We start from the raw sequence: 12,140 nt of genomic DNA on the forward strand, positions 1-12,140 counted from the left end.
TTTTGTTTTGTGACAGAGACTTGGATGAAAGAAGACTCATCCCCTTACATTGAACTAGCCTTCTTTGAAACTTTTGCTTGCATTCATAGAGATCCGATAGGAAAAATAGGGGTGGTGTAGCTATTGCCTTCAAAGGTCATATACATTTTTCAACCATTCCTATCGAGGATGTGAAAGGGGCTGTAGAGCCTGATATCTCTCTTTCTCTTACTACACAATCCTAGTTCATGGGGATTGGTTTATAGCACCCACCCCCTGGATATGCAGGAGAATTCATAGATTATCTAGACTCTGCCCTGGCTCCTTCTGTGATAAAATATTCTAGGTTCACTGATTGCCCTATTGAACATTGAAACCAAGATGCATGCCTCTTCCATTTTAAAAGATCCTGAGTCATGGGCAACAACAAATGCAATACTTCCTTTCTGCCAAACAGTATTCAGACCAAATTCCTCCACACTGGACAACATAATGTCACTTTCATACACCAGGTGAACAGCGAGAAATCACTAGCTCTTTATGCATGCTTTTGCGACTATTTGTCGGCATTTGAGCTGGTGGACAGGGGCAAATATATGGAGCAAACTCCAGGCATGGGGCATCCCAAGCGATCTACTTAACGCTATCATATCACTGTACTCATCAACTTGGATGAGGATCAAGGTGACAGAGACCGCGCTAAGAAGCAAGATCAACACCAACCAAGGCCTAAAGCAAATATGTGTGCTAGCTCCAATGCTTTTTAGTTTACAGACATGTTTTCAACACTAAAATAAAACTTAATTCCACGAAAAATAAGAAAAACCAAGAACACAATACTACAGTACGCGGAAGACATTGTTTTGCTTGACCACTCAAGCATTGGGATCCAGAGAGCTCTAAACACCTTTTACATATATAACAAGACCCTTGCTGAAATCTTGTTTGCTATCACCGGAATCCACGCTGCACACTGCGACCTGGTGTGCCTCTGTTGCTGGGCGGAAGCGGCTTCCTGGACGATTGGACCTCGCTGGACCCGCTTCGCGGGTCCCGCAGCGCGTCTGTGCTGAGGAGGCTGTTGGCTGCAGGTGACTGTTGGGAGGTGCGTGGGAGTGGTGTTTGGACCAGCGGGGCTGCGAGTTGCAAAGCAGGGACTCCAGTGTCCAGGAGTCCCTGCGCGCCCAACCAGCAACACCTGGGCTGCTCTCCCCGCTGGCCACGCCCCCCTGCCTATTAGCCAACAATCAAACAGGACCTGAGTACTTAGGGCCGCAGAGCTTCCGCCTCGCGGGAGCGAGCGAAAGCGACCGGGAGAAGCCCGGGACAAGGGCGGGACCGTTTGTGGCCGTTCGTGACCCGGAGTGACCGGACCGGGCCATCCCTCTAACCCGTGTGAGTCTCTTAATTTAAGGGCAATGGCTGGTAGAGACAATAGGATCAAATCCTCGTTAACTGGAAGCCTGTCAACCGCCGGAGGTATGGAGAAATTCCTCATAAGGGCCAATAATATCATTGACAAGGAGATAGTCATCCTGGAAAAGCGTTTGTCAACTGAACTCATTTCTCTCAAACGCTCATCCATAGGACCCCTTGCTAACGCCAAAACGCCCAATAGAAATAGCGACCAGTCTGCTATTATGGAGGTAATATCCCCGCCTAGAGAAGACCCTGGCACCTTGGCTACCCTGGCTACTACAATCGACACTGTGGCTGACATTAACTGTGTCCCTGCAAGCAACAATGTTTCCCTTTCATCCCACTTCGAAGTGACCATTACTGAAAATAAGAGCCTAGGGGAGAGAGAGGGTGCAGTTAGGAAACGGAAAAGAGTGTATAACAAGAAAGAAACTAAAACGGGAAGGTCTGTAAAATCAGCCAAGGTGCGGGGGGAGCCACCCCAGACCACTACTAACCCCCATGATGTCTCCCCCCCGGGTAGAGAAATATCCATGGAATGGGCTGTGGCTCTACTTAAATCAATTATATCCCCATTAGAGGCTAAACTGGATAGGTTATATTCCAGAATATCCAACGTAGAGAAAACAACTGCCTCCATTTTAGCCACCCTTAGTAACCCCCAGTGTCAATATATCCCTCCTACTATTCCAACTCCTTCGATCCCTGCACCTCCTAACCCGAACCCGAACCAACTAAATATCCCCCCACTGAATACCTGCTTACCAACTCCCTCTATGCCCAGTAATTCAATCGCCGAGAATGTGGCGAGTCATCAACCAAGTCAATCTAATTCATCAGTCCATATGGTTGAGGGAAACCAGGGACACCCGAATGAGGTACACAATACCCCTAGACCTAGACGGCCTGATCTTCCACCAGAGGCTAATCGGTTTACTGTCATCCTAGCTGGAGTACCACCACTAGAAACAGGGGAGACAGAAACCTTTAGCACCCTTAAAAGCAAGGTAATCAAATGGCTTAACTGGAATAGACCCCTCCCGGCCCACTTTCACAACGAAATTATTATGGTCAGGAGGGTTCCCTGGATAGGCAAGACCCCTAAAAACATCAATGGTGACTGTCTAATCGTTAGTTTCAGAGACCCCCGTACAGTATCCCACATATGTGCAGGCTTCAACAGATCCTTCGATTCAACCATCCAGACCCTTCCAGTTTCTTATTTTTTTCCCCCAACTAACCTTCGCCACCACCCTAGAAGAGGGGACTGGACCGTTGTGGAACGGAGGGGCAGGCAACGAGCATACGATGCCAGACCACCTAGACAACCCCAATACGTGCCCCAATTCCACCCCTTTACGGATTACAACCGCTTTGGTTGCCTAGAAGGCCTAGAGGGAGTCGACTGACTACACTCCGTCTCTTCCTCCCAGGAGCCGACCCATGTCCCAGCTAACACTGTAGCCCTACCTATGGTTAAATTACCAACCCAATGCTTGGAAACCCTTCCCACCCTTCCTACCCCAGCTATCTCCACCGAACCGGACCAGATTCCTCCCGATATGGCCCATACTACACCTTCCATCCCATTTATCCATACTAATACAGTACAGGACCCAAGGTCAAAGGGATATTCAATGGCGAGTTGAAACATTGCTGGGTGGCTGCAAAAAGCTTCAGCCCTGGGTTGGAGGGAGCACATTATGGACTTTGACATCCTATGTCTGCAAGAAACGTGGTCAGTGGAAGATATTTTCTATGATGGTTTTGTTTCATACAATTGTAATGCGGTAGAATCTGTAATGGGGAGGGCCAAAGGTGGATTACTGATCTTATTATCTGTACACCTCCCTATACATGTAAGGAAAAGTCATACAGTGGGGTCCCATTCGCAAATTCTGGAAATATTGGTCGGTAGGGACAGAAATTTACTATTGATTAACCACTACAATAACATCCTTGACCCTTCCAGTACTACTGTTGTAGATGAACTGGAATCTGTTATGGACTCAATTCTCTGCAAATCGACTATATCCTATGATATTGTTTGGGGGGGAGACTTTAACATCAGAACTTGCCCTCTCTCCTACTCAACTACATGTGGATACGATGGGGACAACGGGGAGAATCTACTACACTTTCTACACTCACCATGCGGTACTTCCCTTAACAACTTGATGCTAAAGTCTGATGTATCCATTCACCAACATGCCCCTGATAATGAGGGTAACTTGGCCCCCACCTTTACGGGGAGAAATACTACCTCTATCATTGATTTTCTGCTCATTTCCAACCGGTTAGCTCCCCATTGTTCGGTCCCACAGAACTTAGACCTCGGTCTGAGTGACCACAATGCTCTTACTATGACCATATACTGTGAGCTCTCTAGGAATGTACTTTCCGGTAGGGTTGTTGATGACATTATCCCATGTAGGCCAAATGGGATACGCATCAAGTGGTGTGGGGAAAAATCAGAGAATCTACACCGTAGTGTTGTGAAAGCTGGCCTAAATACGATACTTAGTTGCCTTGATACTGAAGCCCCACCAGAACAATCCGTAAATAACTTTGAGAAATTGGGTGCCATAATTAAGCAAACCCTTACCACCAAGAAGGCCCAAACTAAACGGGATACACAGGGTTGGTTTAACCATGCATGCACAAGGGCACTAAAAGCCCTTAAACTTGCCCTCTCCACCACCCCCAGAGACAGGGAAGCAGTCACATCCCTGAGGGCTAATTACAAAAATGAGCTAAAACTCAGGAAACAAGAACTAAGAGAAATAGCCTGGGAAGATCTGAGCAAAGCTGCAGCCCTCCGGGACAGCAAGCTGTTTTGGAGTACCATCAATAGCCCATTCCTCCAAAAAGAGGAATTTCCAGTTCTTACCGCCCAAGTTAGCGAAGATGGCTGGGTGTCACACTTCATAGGGATCTTTGACCCAACTGGAGAACCTAATGATAATTCTTACATTAATTATATTACCCCAGTTGAAATCCCGAGAATCACGATCCACGAGGTGGATATGGCAATAATGAATAGTAAAGGGGGAAAGGCTCCGGGCCCAGATGGGGTACCAATCGACCTGTATAAATTTGATCCAGCCCTCTGGAGTCCATTACTGACCATAGCTTTTAACGCCGCTATGGATAACAGGGCCCCCTCTACCTGGGGTGAATCCATCATTATTCCAATCTATAAGAAGGGGGATAGAGGAGAGGCTAAGAACTACCGCCCTATCTCCCTTCTGGATTCCTCACTAAAAATCTTGAGTAGGGTCCTGTTAGCACGTTTGGAAGATTGAGCCTTAGATAATCATATCCTTGCGCCATCCCAATATGGCTTTAGAAAGGGCCTTGGTACGATTGAACAATGTATCAACTTGAACCTTTTAATAGGGAAATATACCAAGGCCAAACCGGGATCTCTATTTCTGTGTTTCGCGGATCTTTCTAGCGCATTTGATCTGGTTGACCATGCTCTGTTATGGTCAACTTTATTGGGTATGGGAGCCCCCCCTGACATTATTCATTTTTTAGCCACACTTTATTCTAACTTATCTGCCCAAATTCGCTATGGTCCAGCGGGGGAGTGCACACGAAAGATTAGAGTAAGATCTGGTATCCGACAGGGATGTGTATTGGCCCCGTTGCTTTTCTCGCTCGTCATTAACTCGGTTGAGCAAGAACTAAAGCAAATCCATGCTGATGCCCCCCAAGTAGGAGGCACTCCCATACCGGTATTACTCTATGCCGACGATACTGTCCTACTCTCCAGGACTCCTATAGGTCTCCAAAAACTGATGGACGGGTTTTATGATTTTATACAGAGAAGGAAACTTAAAATCAACAATTCCAAAACCTTTGTCATGGTGTGTGGTAAAAAGCTGAAACTTTTTAAACCCTTTTGTTTTAAGGAAAACCATATTGAGACTGTTACCAATTTTTGTTATTTGGGTGTTACTTTTAATAACAGAGGATCGTGGGGCCCAGAGGAGATAAATGTCAAAGCCAGAATGGGGAAAGCATCCCTAGGCGTCTTCCACTTTGCCTCTAAAGTAGGAAGCCACCGTATTGTTGACATGCTGACTATATACAAGCACAGGTGTACCTCGATAGCATTGTATGGTTCGGGGGTGTGGGGACACTGCAACGTAAGGGCCCTGCAAATTGTGGAAAACAAGTTCCTCAAACGGCTGCTCTGTCTTCCTTCTTCGGCATCCACTGTTTTAACCCATTCGGAACTAGACCTGGATTACCTGTCCGATCTAACCGGATTAAGGCCATTGTTGGCATGGAAATCCATTTTTACCAAGACGGAAACTGCCTTTACCAAAGACATTATCAAGGACTGCTTACTCTTGGATAAAGTTTTAAGTATCCCATGGTTAAAATATGTGATCTCATCTGTTAAGGACCTGTTTGACATGGATATATGTAATGAACCCACTTGTTTGAATTCTCTGACCAAACAGGAACTAAAAAACGATTATCTGAGGGCGAAATCTGATGCACGAAGTAATGCTACCAGAGAATATTCCACACATACTTTTTATTATTCACTGAAAGATGATAGTCGTGGTATACCCATGTACCTTAATGTTATCCACAGACAGTCTCATCAGTTTGTTCTCTCAAGATTGAGACTAGGCATAGCACATAACCTGGTTGCCTTCCCCACAATGAAATCTCACCCAGCTATTCCTTGTCCATGTGACGGTTTTACCAAACAAAGCACACCGCACTTTTTACTACTCTGTCCTTTGTATAAAGCGCAGCGTATTTGTTATCTTAAGCCTATGTTCCTTAAATACTCCATGTATACCACAGGTAACGCAATGAGGCTTTTATTCTCACTTTCAAGTCCAGATATATGTTTTTTTACTGCTACTTTCATTTTGAAATCCATTAGAGCAAGACTTAGTATGGTTTTCCCGTAAAATTATGTGCAGCAACTCCCACACCATATGCCAAAGTTCTCCCTGTTCATCATTTTGTTTGTTATGTATATGTAATGTTTTAACTGTATACTTTTATGATGTTTTTAACATTCGAATAAAGTTATAAACTGAACTATATAACAAGACAAACAAAATGATAGTAAATTCCTCAAACACAAAGGTGATATCATTTTGAAGGAGAAGCAAGCAAATAAATCATCACTCGTCTCTCTGCCGCTTAAAAATAACAGGAGTAAAATCCCAGAATTACCTGGGCACGTGACCCAAAACACAGTTAAACCACCTCAAAGATAAGGCTGCACCAATTACCACTAGGCTTTGGCAACTGAACACTGCCTTTGAAAGTCCCACCTCAGCTCCACTACGAAAAGTGCTTAGGGCCAAACTCTCACTTATGGTAGGAAGGCCTTCTCAGGATAATTTATTAAAAACATGAAGAAATTGGATCTAAAAGTATACAAAAGAGTGTTCGGGGCTATTACAGCAAAAAGGATCATTGGTGAGACTTGAAATTGGTTTAGAGGGTTTAAAATGGGCCAACATGGGTACTTTTCTAAAATATTATCATAGATGCATTTTGCCATGCCATGCACACTGAAGTTGTCCTTCAAAACATAATTAAAACAAAAAATAGTCCTTTTTCCACCTATTTAATGGCAGCAGCAGACACCCTCCAAATAGACTTGACTGCACTTAACGCTCCATTGCTCACATACACAGTAGTGAAAAGTATATTGAAAAAAACGACAAAATTCCCCTTGAAAACCGCAGACATGGAAAACATTAAGGGCACATGCATCAAATTTACAATTAGCGATTACCAAATAGAAATTATTAAGGAATCGCTATTTGCTAATCGCAAATGCCTATGCATGTAGGAACCACAAAAAAAATGTGTGAGTCCTTAACATTAGCTAATAGCAATTCCGAAATTGCGAATCGCTATTAGCTAATGTGACTCCATTCATTCCTATGGTCCCACATGCTCATAGGGATGAATGGCATTGCATTCTCTAATTGCGATTACCAACTGGTAATTGCAAATAGTGAATGCAAATCCAAGGGTACCCGGGGGCCTAAGTCCCCCCTGAAGCACCCCACAAAAAAAGGTAAGTGTGCACATGTAAAGCACTCACTTGCCCTAAGTGCATGTGTGCGCTACATTGCACTTTGAAAATGCATTTTTGTGCGCTTTTTAAATCATGCATATTAGCGTTTCCTAAGTGCACAGTTTGCATTTAGAAACGGCTACATGCATAGGCATTAGGGAATCAGAAATTGCAATTCCCTAAATGCATTCATAATTTAGGTAATCGCAAAAAATTCTTATTACCTAAATTGCGAATGACAAAACTGCATTGGAATCGGCCTGTTTGCGAATGGAAAAAGGCTTGATGCATTTGCCCCTTAGTCCACTCAACTTTTAAAGACAATGGCAATTTCGTACGATAATATCTGCCACATTGGCCTCCATCCACAGCCGTATCCTAATTGTTCAATCGAGATAGCCTGCCTTGCTCAAATTTGGGCTAGGAGGATGATGACATTACAAATTAAACATTTCAATCCAAACTGGTCGCTCCTCTCCAATATTGTTAAGTGCAGGCTGTGTGGCTACAAACTTGAAAGCTTTCCACACTTACCCTGTTGCAATCGTCACTGCTTTTTTTTAGGTGGCCACTGCTGAAGCCACTTTTCTTAACCCACATTTGAAGGACTTGTAACAATGCTACAAATTGGATTTACATCACCATGGTCCTTTCTGAACTGGCAAGAATAGCCAAATTCTTTAAAGTGATGGAGGACCTTCTAAAAAAAAAACAATAAAGCCCAGCTTCGACTGTCGACTGACGATACGCACTTTGGCCTACCTGCAACTGGCCCTAAACAACTATAGTGCCATTTATTTAATGACTGCTGATATTAAATCATGTATTTTATCTGCTGACATCATATTCTCGCCTACATCAGATGATCCAACAAAGATGTATACATTTCAATGAACTGTGCACTTTGCCTTACCTGTAATCGATGTCATACTAATACACTACCATTAAATCAACTGTAGCAGATTTTAAATTACTTGTTCTATCTTGTGATATATATTCATTTATGTTAGATGGTACTACATTAATGATTGATCCATTTTTTGTTCTGACCTCAGTATACCACGGTTTTAATTCTCTTTTAAATGTTCAATATTGTCAAGGTTTTTATTAACCACGCAATAATATATCTTTGACTTGACTATTCTAACTTCACTATACTTGGAGACTTAATCCTTCAAATAGACAACTCTAAAGACAAAATAGGCAGAGTATTTTTAGAAACTACTGCCTCCATTAACCTCACACTGATTCCATCTTGTCCCACTCATAGGGCCAGGCATGCTATCGATATCATTTTGTCCAACAAGTCGATTGTTCTGGACACCCAGGTTGAAGTAACTTGGTCTGACCGCTTTCTATTGATGTTTGCTTGGGATTTCCCCAGTACTAAGGACAGTACATATAATAAAACTGTTGGCTCTCTGGCAAGTCCATGGAATAAGGCATGCATGTCTAAACTACATGAGAATTTAACTCTTTCAACATCTGTGCTATCAGGAAACGTCAACCCAACAAGAATGCGTTCTTGGTTAATCAAAGGCTCCTTGAGATGCCAGAACAACATTACCCCTGAACATGTTTTGATTACTAGGAAGCAGAGATCCACTCCTACTGCCCCTTGGTTCTCCTCTGAACTAGTCAAAGAAAGGAAAATCTGTAAAAAGCTGAAAAGCTGGAGGAAACAGTATTTGGAAGCAGACAAATCGTATTTAAATGGGCTCTCAGAAAGTACTATATTAACATCAAAACAGCTCAGTCCAATTTCAATACCTTAAAGGTTACTGAAGCCGATATTAGGCCAAAAGGATTTTTTTTAATTGTATCAGGCTTTAAGGATGCCAAAGCTCATGCTTCCCCAGTAGATTTTAACCCATTGTTAGGCCAGGAGCTAAGTGACTTTGTTGAAGACTAAATGATCAAAATGCAAAAGAACTTTTGTCTGACTTTGTGTCCTCTCTCCTTTGCCTATAATTCTGTACCTCTTGTATCCACTCGAGCCAATATGTTGATGACTGAGTGAGCAAGATCTAAAAACCTTTATTCTGTCTTGTAAGTCCGGCTCTCTGTTAGACCACTATCCCCATAACATTTTGAGGTAAATTGCAGTAGTCATTGGTCCAGTTTATGCAAAGGTATTCATTGCCTCCCTTCAGACAGGAAGGGTTCCTCTGATATGGAGAAAAGCTAGTTTTATCCTGTTACTGAAGAAGCCCACTTCTGACAGCAAGATGTTGTCTAATGTTAGACCTATCGCTCTTCTTGTTGCAGCAGCTAAAATATGGAGACAGCGGTTAACAAGCAGCTCTCAGATTTTGTAGAATCTTACCACCTCCTCCATTCATATCAATCAGGATTTCGCACAGGGCACAGTACTGAAATGGCCCTACTGGAAATATCTGAGACTATAAAATTATCCATTGATAAAGGCTATAATGCTGCCCTTAATCTATTAGATTTGTCGGCAGCATTTGGTACTGTGTCCCACGACATTCTTTTGCATCCCCTGTCTAATATTGGTATTGGGGGAGTAGCTTTAAAGAGGGTGACCTCTTTCTTAGCGGCTAGAATTGGAGAAGGAATGTGGAGTTCCTAATGTGGTGTGGAAGGTCGTCCCTGGATTTGGCAGCAATATAGAAAGTGGAGCATCTTCCAGCCTTGCTTCTGCTGATGCTGGATATTTGCGAGAGGTAGATTGAGGTTGATCACAATTGCCTGGTGGCTTGGTGGAATTTCAGGCGGTGGTTGAGGTAGGCAGGTCCGAATTTTGGAGAGCTTTGTATGCATAGCTTAGTAGTTTGAATTGGCATCGCTTCTGGACAGATAGCCAGTGTAGCTTTCTGAGGTGGGGTGTTATTTGTGGGGGATGTTGAGGATGAGTCTGAAGGCAGCATTCTGGGTGGTCTGGAGACTTTGTATAAATTGATTTGTGATGTTCGGGTAGAGTTCAATGACTTAGTCTTGTCTGCTGGTGATGAGGGCCTGGGTGACCATTGAGTCTGGTGTCCATAGAATACATTGCGGAGCATAAGTAGGTTGAAGAAGCAAGAGGATGTGATGGAGTTCACTTGTTTGGCCTAAGCGAGTCTGTCATCCAGGATGATGCAGAGGTTTTTGCCATGGTCGGTGGGGATGGGCATGAGTCCCAGGACTGTTTGCAACCAAGAGGAATCCCATGGAGAGCTCTTATTCCCGAAGATCAGAACTTCAATTTTATCTTTGTTGAGCTTGAGACAGCTCTGTTTCATCCAGCTTGCTACATTGGACATGCAGGTGTTGAAGTTGGTCTTGGTGGTAGAGTTGTTGTCTTTGAGGTAGAGGATGATGTGGGTGTCGTATGCGTATGATACAATGTTATTCCATGGGCTCTTATGCCGTGGAAGAGTGGAGCCATGCAGACGCTGAAGAGGATGAGGGTCAGTGATGATCCTTGAGGAACTCTGCAGATATGTTTCTTGGGTTTGGAGGTGTAGGGTGGGAGTTTGATTCTCTGGGTTTGGACAGAGAGGAAGGAAGCCATCCATCTCAGGACCATGCATTCTGATGGTGTGGAGTCCTGTGTTGAGGGTACGGTGGGAGACAATGTCAAAGGCTGCGGAGAGGTCAAGTAGTATGAGTGCATCCATTTCTCCTTTGTCCATGATGGTCCTGATGTCATTGGTTGCTGCAATGAGAGTAGTTTCTGTACTGTGGTTTTTGTGGAATCCAGACTGCAAGATGTCTAATAAGTGGAATTATTCAAGATGGTTGAAGAGTTGTTTGTTGATAGCTTTTTGCATGACTTTAGATGGTAAGGGCAGGAGTGAGATGGCTCTGTGGTTGCTGAACTCTTTTGAGTCTACAGTGGTGTTTTTAAGGAGCACTGTGAGTTCTGCGTGTTTCCAGTTGTCTGTGAAGGTTCCACTTTGGATGGAGTTGCTAATGATGGTGGTAGATGATCTGAGTTCCTCCTAGGTTGAAGGTTTGGTGGTGGCAGAGGTCAGTGGGAGCCCCAGAGTGCATTGTGTTCCTGATTTCAGCGGGGTCTTCTGGAGTAGAGGGTTTCCAGTTTGTGATCTGGTGGTTTGATTTGGCAGTGGTGGGCAGCTGATTGATGAGTTTTTGTGTTGGGGTCAAAGTTGATGCAGATGTTGAGGATTTTGCTGTGGAAAAAGATGGAAGGTTGTCTTAGAGGCCTTGAGAGGGGATGATGGAGCTAGTGGTGGCTGTGGGGTTGGAAAATTATTTGACGATGGTGAAGAGCCCCTTGAAGTTGTTGGTTCTGTTTTCCAGTCTGAGAGCTAGGCCTCAAAATTACAAATAAGGTGCAAACATCATGCCTGATTTGACCTTCACCAGCTTACTCAAAACAAAAGTGTAAGGGGTATACTCACAAGAACGTGTGATAACTACCACAAGAGTAGTGTAAAGCAACTTTCAACATCACAGCCTATCGCGGTAAAAAACCCTGTGTCAACGTGGAATTCACAACAAGGCGGTAGCATGCAATAGACACTAGATAACGCTGCAAATGTCCGCATGAAAATCAACGTCACACCGCAAAAATGCGATACGCGAACGCAAAAACATGCGATGAGGCCAACCGCGGTACAAAAAGTAGCGAAAACCAGCCACAGTCCTGCAAATCCCACGCGTCTGGCAAACAATGCACCACAAAAACCCCAGAAAAAATACA

Source organism: Lissotriton vulgaris, chromosome 11, assembly GCF_964263255.1.
Source record: "Lissotriton vulgaris chromosome 11, aLisVul1.2, whole genome shotgun sequence".
NCBI classification, from domain to species: Eukaryota; Metazoa; Chordata; class Amphibia; order Caudata; family Salamandridae; genus Lissotriton; species Lissotriton vulgaris.